The sequence below is a fragment of the Apodemus sylvaticus genome, chromosome 13 (genome assembly GCF_947179515.1).
Source record: "Apodemus sylvaticus chromosome 13, mApoSyl1.1, whole genome shotgun sequence".
Taxonomy (NCBI): Eukaryota; Metazoa; Chordata; class Mammalia; order Rodentia; family Muridae; genus Apodemus; species Apodemus sylvaticus.
In genome coordinates, this window is record NC_067484.1 from 64094559 (window position 1) to 64103571 (window position 9013).

Below are 9013 nucleotides of genomic sequence, written 5' to 3' on the forward strand. Positions count from 1 at the left end.
TGAGTTCAGTCTTGTGGGCCCAGTGAGTAGAAAGCTGTCCTATGCCCTACACACCACACACTCACACACACACACTCACACACACACACACACACACAAACACGCACACGCGCATGCACACACACACATACACACTCTCTCACACACACAAATGTAACTAAAATAAAACAAATATTGTAACGGGTAGGAGAAATCGTACAGAGAATAGGGTTCAGGAAAGTGGAGCTCCATTAGCTACAACCAGACTGCCGTGTTTTATAAATAAAGATTTATTGAAACACAGCTGTGGCCATGGCTGCATTCAAAGCTGCAACAGCAGACTTGAATAGTTTTGATGGAGACCTTGCAGCCTTTACCTTTAAAGCCTAAATTCTTTCCTTTATGCTTCTTTTGTTGTTTGTTGGAAACAAGAAAGAAAGCACTTGCTGTCTCCTGAGTTTTTTAAATTAACATCAAGGGTTATGGTGGAGATTGTATGGCCTTTTAAACCTATAAAATCGATCACATCACATCTCTGCTCTGTACTGTTTGACCGTCTATCTCTCTGCATTTGTGCTAACATCCTCACTTAGTGAAGACTCACAGAATGCTGCCTTAAGGCAGAAAGATATTAAAATGCCAACAACAATGAAATTAAAAGTACCATCTAGCCGGGCGTGGTGGCACAGGCCTTTAATCCCAGCACTTAGGGGCAGAGGCAGGCAGATTTCTGAGTTCAAGGCCAGCCTGGTCTACAGAGTAAGTTCCAGGACAGCCAGGGCTACACAGAGAAACCCTATCTCAACAAACAAACAAACAAACAAACAAACAAAAAAACCCCAAAAAACAAAACAAAACAAAATTCCCGGGCAGTGGTGGCACACGCCTTTAATCCTAGCACTTGGGAAGCAGAGGCAGGCAGATCTCTGAGTTCGAGGCCAGCCTGGTCTACAAAGTGAGTTCCAGGACAGCCAGGGTTATACAGAAAAAGTCGCTGAAGTCACTCAGATAGGCCCCGTGCACATGCAATAGAAATACGGGTATTCTGTATTCTGTTAGCACAGACAAAATCACTTTATCATGGTAATAGTATGGGTACTGTTTATAATTTCATCAATATACTAACTTGGGAAATTTGCAATTCTTTTTTTTTTTTCCCTGAGACAGGGTTTCTCTGTGTAGCCCTGGCTGTCCTGGAACTCACTCTGTAGACCAGGCTGGCCTTGAACTCAGAAATCCGCCTGCCTCTAGAGGCCTCCCAAGTGCTGGGATTATAGGCATGCACCACCACACCCGGCTTTTTTTTTTTAAATTTGCAATTCTTAATTTTCTTTTGTCTTTTGCATTGTGTGTATATATGTATGTATGCATTTATATGCAGATGTGTGCTCTTGCGTGCGTGCGTTTGTGTGTGTGTGTGTGTGTGTGTGTGTGTGTGTGAGATGCAGGGAGGGTAGGAGAGCGGGTGATAATCTAAGGTATTGGTTTTTATGTTGTACTGTATTTGAGACAGGATCTCTTGCTCTGCTGTGTGTGCCAGGCCTGGGAGGGTTTGGAGATTCTCTTGTTTCCATTTCCCATCATGCCTGTGCGCTGTGTTGATAGATGCGCATGCTAAAGTGTCTGACTTTCCCTGGTCCCTAGACATTCATCCTCGGGTCCTCATGATTGTGTGGTGAGCATTTTACCCTCTGAACCATCTCCTCAGCCCAGATATCTGTCTTTAAAAGACTCTTTGTAGACTTATAGAAATGTGCAGAATAGATTATTTCATATTTTTAAAACACATGCCTTTAATCCCAGCACTCAAGGTGTGCATTCATCTCTATGTGTTCCAGGCCAGCCAGGGCTATGTAGTTAACCCTACCTCAAAAAAAAAAAAAAAAAAAAGATTTACATTCATGTAGCATATGCCTCCATTTTCCATGGTATCTAGCATCAGAAGTAACATTTATGAACTCTCTGACCTGTGTGCCCAACTGGACATTTGAAGATGTAGAAAGCTTAGAAGGTAATTTTCTCATGGACTGAAATGGAGGCACATAAATCTCAGTAACCAATATGCTTGTGGCATTGCTGCTGACACATCTGTTTGATGGATTTTTGATTTCCTGTCACGTTTGAATAAAACAAATAGTCCCGACATCTGTTTGTTCTTGCCGCTGGCATCCAGGACTGACTTGGTGAGGTCTGATAACACAGAAGAGCTCTGTCCCACCAGAATGATTAAGACCTTAGTTTTAGGTATATCTGCAGCTCCACTCTGAACTGGCTCCTCTAGGTAGCTGGACTTAATAAAATGAGGTGCTTGCTTTGTTCGAAGATCATTAGGAGGTAGGAGTGCAATTTCTTTAAGAATTATCCATAGTGAGAGAATTCAAGTGACTCTCGGGAGTTGCTTCAGAAAAGAGGGCAAATAAGTATTGATCGCTGAGACGTGTTTATTAAGTGATAAAACCTATTTCTTTCTCTTGCAGGGAAGCTGCCACTGTATCTACTCTTCCTTGAGACACTTCTTGGCCACGACATCATAGACACAATTACTGGATGCTGGTTTCGGGACAGAGTCAGAGTGACTTAGAGAAGAAGGGGCCTTCCTGCTAGTGCACAAACTTGACACTCCCCTTTGGGGCCTGTTTTGAATCATGAGACTCCCAGAATTGGAGTTTTATGACATAGTCTCTTTACGATCTCATGAATAAAGGGAAAAACCTATCAGATGACATCCATGCTTTCTCCAGATGCTTTGAGGATTCCCTGTGATGGTGTCAGGACAGCCAAGGGCAGAATAAAGGCTCAGGAAGCCCCTTGTACTCATATGCTGTCAGCATCTGTATTCAGAGAATCCAGGAGAGGATTCTAGGAATGATAAGAATGGGAATGATAAGGAATGATTCTGGTACCTCTTTCCAGAGAGCTGGAATAGAAAAACAATATGCCAGACCGTGGTAAATCTAAACCACATGCATACCATGGTCAAGCTAAGCCATGTGTATACATGGTGAAGCTAAGCCATATATATACCATGATGAAGCTAAGCTATGCACATACCATGGTCAGCTAAGCCACACATGCATGGGTTTTTGATATTCTCAGAAGTCAGTACAGCTTTTAGGAGATAACACGTAAACTCTGACTTGCTCCTCTGTGAGAACATGGAGTTGAGACCAGAAGGCAGGTTGTAGCTGTGGCTCCCACTAACTTGTTTTGTAATTTGCCACAAACTATCCAGTTCTCTTTTGACTAGAAATGTGTAAGTATTCAGGCATAGTTCTCTCTTATAGATATAGGTTTAGCTTGAAGAGTACAGGTCTGGGGCCAGTTGGACTGGCATGGATTAAATCCAGCTTCTCCCACCGATTATTTACTGGGTTTGCACATCATTTTTAAACCCCCTTAAAGCTAATTTAAATCAAAATTGTGCAATGAGGTAATGGCTTTAAAATGAGGTTGTTGAACTGACCTGAGATGGTATATAGGAATATTAAATAGGATCCATTGTTATGTGAAATAATTTTTTTTAGCATTTGCTTTTCTTTATTCTTTTTGTCTTTTTTTTTTTTTTTTTTTTTTTTTTTTTTTTTTTTTTGAGACAAGGCGTGGTGTAGCCCAGGCTTCCCTCAAACTCTCTATGTAGCTGAAAATGATCTTGAACCTTTGATCCTCCTGTTTCTGCCTCCAGAGTGCTGGAATTGCAGGTATGTGCTCAGGCCTGGGCTCTGAGCTTCCTGATACCAACTGAACTATGTGCCTAGCCTGGTGTCTGCTTTTTACCTGGGTTGTATGTGGTGTTAATGTTTAAGATTTAGATGACATTAGTTTGCATGTTATGGGAAGCCAAAATATAAATGCACGCCATCTAACAGAAAGCTTGAAAGGAAGCAATAATTTAGAACTCATCTTAAAATAAAAATTAGGCCATTATTGAAAAGATGAGAGGAAATTGTTCCCTTTTCTCTCTTTTCTCTCTCTCTTTTTTTTTTTTTTACGATTTGAACTTTTTCCCTGCGTAGTGCATTGACGAGTTCCAGAGCAATTGTACTTTTTCATAGCAGCCTGCCACCCTGAGCCTCCTCTCATTGTCTGAGCCATTTGTGCTGTTTGAGTTTTGTCTCCTGGGATAACTTCCCCTCATTTCCTTAGTGTTCTACGTTTCCCGTTGTGTTGGAGGGAAAATGAATAGTAGAAGTCAGAGCATATTTGACCTTGTTTTTCAGCTTGTGAATGGCATTTGGAATCATTTCCCTTTCCAAAAGTAAGTGAATTATTATGGATAAGAGAGGCAAGAGATTTTTACTTGGACATTGACACTGGAGTAAATACACTTCTCTGCACTAAACAGCTTACATACTCCCAAAGTCAGAGTTCTCTTCCTCAGTCACCCATGAAGGTCCCTTGGGAGACTTCATTCTATCTCAAGGCTCAGGGTGCATCCCAGACCAAGAGACAAGAGTCCCTGAATGTGGGACCTTGGGATCAGTGGCTTTAATGTTCCTCCAGTGTGTCCAATAGGAATGCAAGGCTAAGAACCCCAATATTAAGGGAAATATGCATACATTGCCTGATTTCTTTTCTTTTCTTCTTTTCTTTCTTTCTTTCTTTCTTTCTTTCTTTCTTTCTTTCTTTCTTTCTTTCTTTCTTTCTTATATTTTATTTTATTTTATTTTATTTTATTTTATTTTATTTTATTTTATTTTATTTTTTGGTTTTTCGAGACAGGGATTCTCTGTGTAGCCCTGGCTGTCCTAGAACTCACTCTGTAGACCAGGCTGGCCTCGAACTCAGAAATCCGCCTATCTCTGCCTCCCAAAGTGCTGGGATTGCAGGCGTGCGCCACCACCGCCCGGCTCTTCTTTTATTTCTTATTTATTCATTTATATTAACTAGAATCTCACTGTGTAGCTTAGGATGGCCCAACACTTGCTGTGTACTCCAGGATTGCTTCCAGCTTGTAGCAACTGTCCTGCCCCAGCCAGTTCTTGATTTCTCCCTTAGTACATACATGTGAGGCAGGAATTTTACTAAGAGTTGAGGCAGAGAGAGGCAGAATTTGGTCCAGATTCCTTGAAGCTGGCGTGGCTGCTGCGAAAAGTGTCTGGGTTCTGAGAGCTGCTGTGGTGAGGGACGCGGGCTGCGGTTACTGCAGGGACCCTGGAGCGCATGCCTGGCTGAAGGAAGACTGCTGCTCAGCCCCAGCCACTGTGGCTGGCAGAATGCTTGCACTGCTCACCTTTCCATGAAAGGATGGGGGAGGGGCAGGGAAGGAGGAGAAGGAGGAAGGGAAAGGAGGAAGAGGGGGAGGGGAAGAGGAGGAGGACAGAGAGGAGGAGGAGGAGGAGGAGGAAGGGAAGGAGGAGGGGAAGGAAGAGGGGGAGGAAGAACCTCCTAACTTTTATATGCCAACAACAAATTCAGGCCTGCTTATACTCTTCTGTTTGCAGTGCATGTTTGCCAGCCAGTACTTTTGAGCCCATGCTTCTAGGGTGTTTGGACTCCCCTGACTATCTCAGCCAGACATCATAGATGCTTTTTTGTACTTTAAATATAAGCTGCATTCTGCCTTTCTGCCAAGACAGCTTCTGATTTTCTGATTTTCTTTGTTCCCAAATCTATTAACTTGCATCAGATACTCTTTCTCATCCAATGTTGTTCCCAGATACAGGCATCTGTTGTTCAACATTTGACAAACACATTCTAGACAGTCCTGGGTCTAGAGAGATAGCTCAGCAGTTGGGAGCAAGTATTTCTCCTCCAGAGGAGTTTGGCTCCCAGTACCTACTTGGGGTGGCTCACAACCACGGGGAACTCCAAGTCCAGGTGATTCAGCGCCCCCTTCTGACCTCTGAGGCCACCACACTCACGTGCGTTCATCCCTCCTCCCAGTGTTAAAAAGAAAATCTTAACCAAAAGAAAAATAGAAAAGTATTTATAAAAATATTATAGGGCTGGGGCTGGAGAGAGGGCTTAGTGTTAGGTGCACGTTCTGTCCTTCCAGAGAACCCAAGTTTGGTTCCCTGTACCCACACTTAAACTTCAGTATTTCTAGCTCCGAGGCATCTGATACCCTTTTCTGGCCTTTGAGGGTTTCCCACAGACATATGACATTTACTCACACAAACACATATATACACATAAGTAAAAATAATACAAATCCTTTTAAAATCTTTTTATAATTAATTAGGATTTTGTTTAGTTTTTTTTTAAATTATGTATATATTATCAAAGCATGTGCATTGTCATCTAATGAATTAGATAAGAAATGTCAAAGTCAGGAGTGTGGCCTTATTGGACAGGGTAGGCACAAGATTGGGGAAGGTTCACTCACAGGCCTGGCTAGATTCCTGACTGCATTGCTGAGCCTGTCCTTCAAGATGAGGTTGTACCATTACAACGGAGACTTTCTAGATACTTCCAGAGACCAGCTACAGTGGAGGGCAGGCTCAGCCTTCTCCCACAGACTGATTCTTGTAATATACAGTCTCTGGATTTACATTTTGAAGCAAGTAGAATAAGATACATTGTGGTTTGTAACACAGACTACATTTTGAGAGAATCAGAAAGGGGACGTTTTGGTCTCCATGTCTCCTGCCCTGTAAGAAGGTTTTGCATCAGTTGAGTCCCTTGATCGGTTCGGGCAATTGCTCAGAATGCAGACAGAGCAAGGTGCTTGTAAGGAAGGAAGCTAGCTGGAGTGCTTTCCGGGTGAGTCAGTGCTTTCACCAGGGAGAGTTCTTACCTTTTCATTTGTTGGTGGATGGAAAAGATACTATGTTCTTTTCATATGAATTTCTTTGTATACGCATTTCCCCCCTTGTCATTTTGTATATATTTTTCACTTCTGTAAAAGGAATTTATTGAAGATTCTTCAAGGTCATCATTATATTTTTAACTCTTTGGAATCCCCTCCGGGTTTCTGAAAGCTCCTGCCTACTGACTCTTTGGATTCTAGTGTCTTTTGAGGTGTCCTTTTCTCACCATTTCCTGCCACCATTTCCATGTCGGCCTCCAGTGGCCTTCCTCTCATTCTCCATGGGTTTGGGAAGTCATGTGACAGCGCAGTTTGTGTCAAGTAGCAGTGAACAGTATCTGATGAGGCTGTGAGAGGCCTTGCTCACATTAAAATGAATGAACTTGGCTGCCATGCCCCAGGGAATTGCTTCGGTGGCTTAACTGCCTTCGCGTTTCCTGCTTTCGGCCACAGTTCTCAGACTGCGACTTCAAGTAAGATGTGACCCAGGCTAATTTTTCTTGTTGTACAAACCCTTATTTTCCCAGTTGTGTTTGCATTTTTATATGTATTCTAATTGATAATGCGAAACCAATACGGATTAAAATCCAAGTGGAAGTGCCTTTTATACATATGTACTATAAAGTGTTTTAAATTCAGTGTTCTTGTGAATTAGAAGAGCTTTGAAATACCATCCTGTAGCCATTCTGAAATAAAGGCATTACAATGGGTATTTATGAGTGAACACTCCTTTCTTGGGACCGTCACCCTGTCCCTAGCCCCCAGTCTTCATTTAGTGCTTGCAGTAGCCATCCTGGTTTTTGGCATTTGCTTTAGATAAAGGTGGTAGGTAACAAGACATTCGTTCCTCACTCTCTCAGGATGAGTCAATAAAATTTCTCTGAGATATAAAGGGAGGCCACCATGATTGGTTGATCCCAGTGGGCCAAGGGAAAAGTCTAGAGTCTTATGGGGAAGAAGCGAGCCACAGTGTGCGTAGTGGAGCCAGACAGCTCAGAGAGGAAGGGAAGGACAGCTGTTCTGTTCCTGGTTGGCCTGATCCTCTGTCTCCTGCACATCTGTACATTGTTTCTGGGACTACCTTCTATTTTTCTGTTTTGTATTTCTGTGTTTCTGTTTGTCTGTTTTTACTTGGATGTGTTCTAAGTAGATCTCTATACCTTGTTACTGAAGTGCCTGTCCAACCCCTATTGATGATTTCCTTAGCCAACTTGGTGACTTTACTTTGGGAGTAGACTCTAGTCCACCCAGCATTTACTGAGCACTTGTTGTGCATGAGATGAAGGTCTTGCCATCTCTTTTGAGTTGAGTAAGTCGCCAGATGGCTTGAGTTTCCAAGTTTCTAGGTTATTATCCACTTATCAGTGAGTGCATACCATGATTGATCTTTTGAGACTGGGTTACGTTACTTAGTATGATGTTCTCCAGATGCATCCATTTGTATAAGAATTTCATGAATTCATTGTTTCTAATGGCTGAATAATATTCCATTGTGTAAATATACCACATTTTTTGTATCCATTCCTCCATTGAGAGACACCTGGGTTCTTTCCAGGTTCTGGCTACTACAAATAGGGCTGCTATGAACATAGTGGAGCATGTGTCCTTATTGCATGCCAGGGAATCCTCTGGGTGCCCAGGAGTGGTATAACAGGGTCCTCCAGAAGTGTCATGCCCAGTTTTCTGAGGAACCTCCAGACTGATTTCCAAAGTGGTTGCACCATCTTACAATCCCACCAGCAGTGGAGGAGTGTTCCTCTTTCTCCACATCCTTGCCAGCACCTGCTGTCTCCTGAGTTTTTGACCTTAGCCATTCTGACTGGTGTGAGGTGAAATATCAGGGTTGTTTTGATTTGCATTTCCCTACGGATTAATGATGTTGAACATTTCTTAAGGTGTTTCTCAGCCCTCCAAAGTTTTCATGTGAAAATTCTTTGTTTAACTCCATACCCCACTTTTTAATGGGGTTATTTGGTTCTCTGGGTTCTACATTCTTGAGTTCTTTGCATATATTAGATATTAGCCCTCTGTCAGATTTAGGGTTGGTGAAGATCCTTTCCCAATCTGTTGGTTGATATTTTGTCTTTTTGACAGTGTCCTTTGCCTTACAGAAACTTTGTACTTTTATGAGGTCCCATTTGTCAATTCTTGATCTTAGAGCAAAAGCTATTGGTATTCTATTCAGGAACTTTTCTCCTGTGCCCATGTCCTCGAGGGTCTTCCCCAGTTTCTTTTCTATTAGTTTCAGTGTGTCAGGTTTTATGTGGAGGTCATTGATCCATTTGG

At 42.3% G+C, this 9013-nt stretch overlaps 1 protein-coding gene across 5 annotated transcripts in view; it reads left to right on the forward strand.

The window, feature by feature from the left end:
• Prelid2 (PRELI domain containing 2) overlaps positions 1-2704 on the forward strand; it is a 99198-nt gene extending 96494 nt beyond the window's left edge. For all 5 annotated transcript variants that reach the window (XM_052155862.1, XM_052155858.1, XM_052155860.1 and 2 more), the window contains one exon: positions 2457-2704. The gene's annotated coding sequence lies outside the window, so the exon portion shown is untranslated. The remainder of the gene's footprint in view (positions 1-2456) is intronic.
• Positions 2705-9013: the final 6309 nt, after the last annotated feature.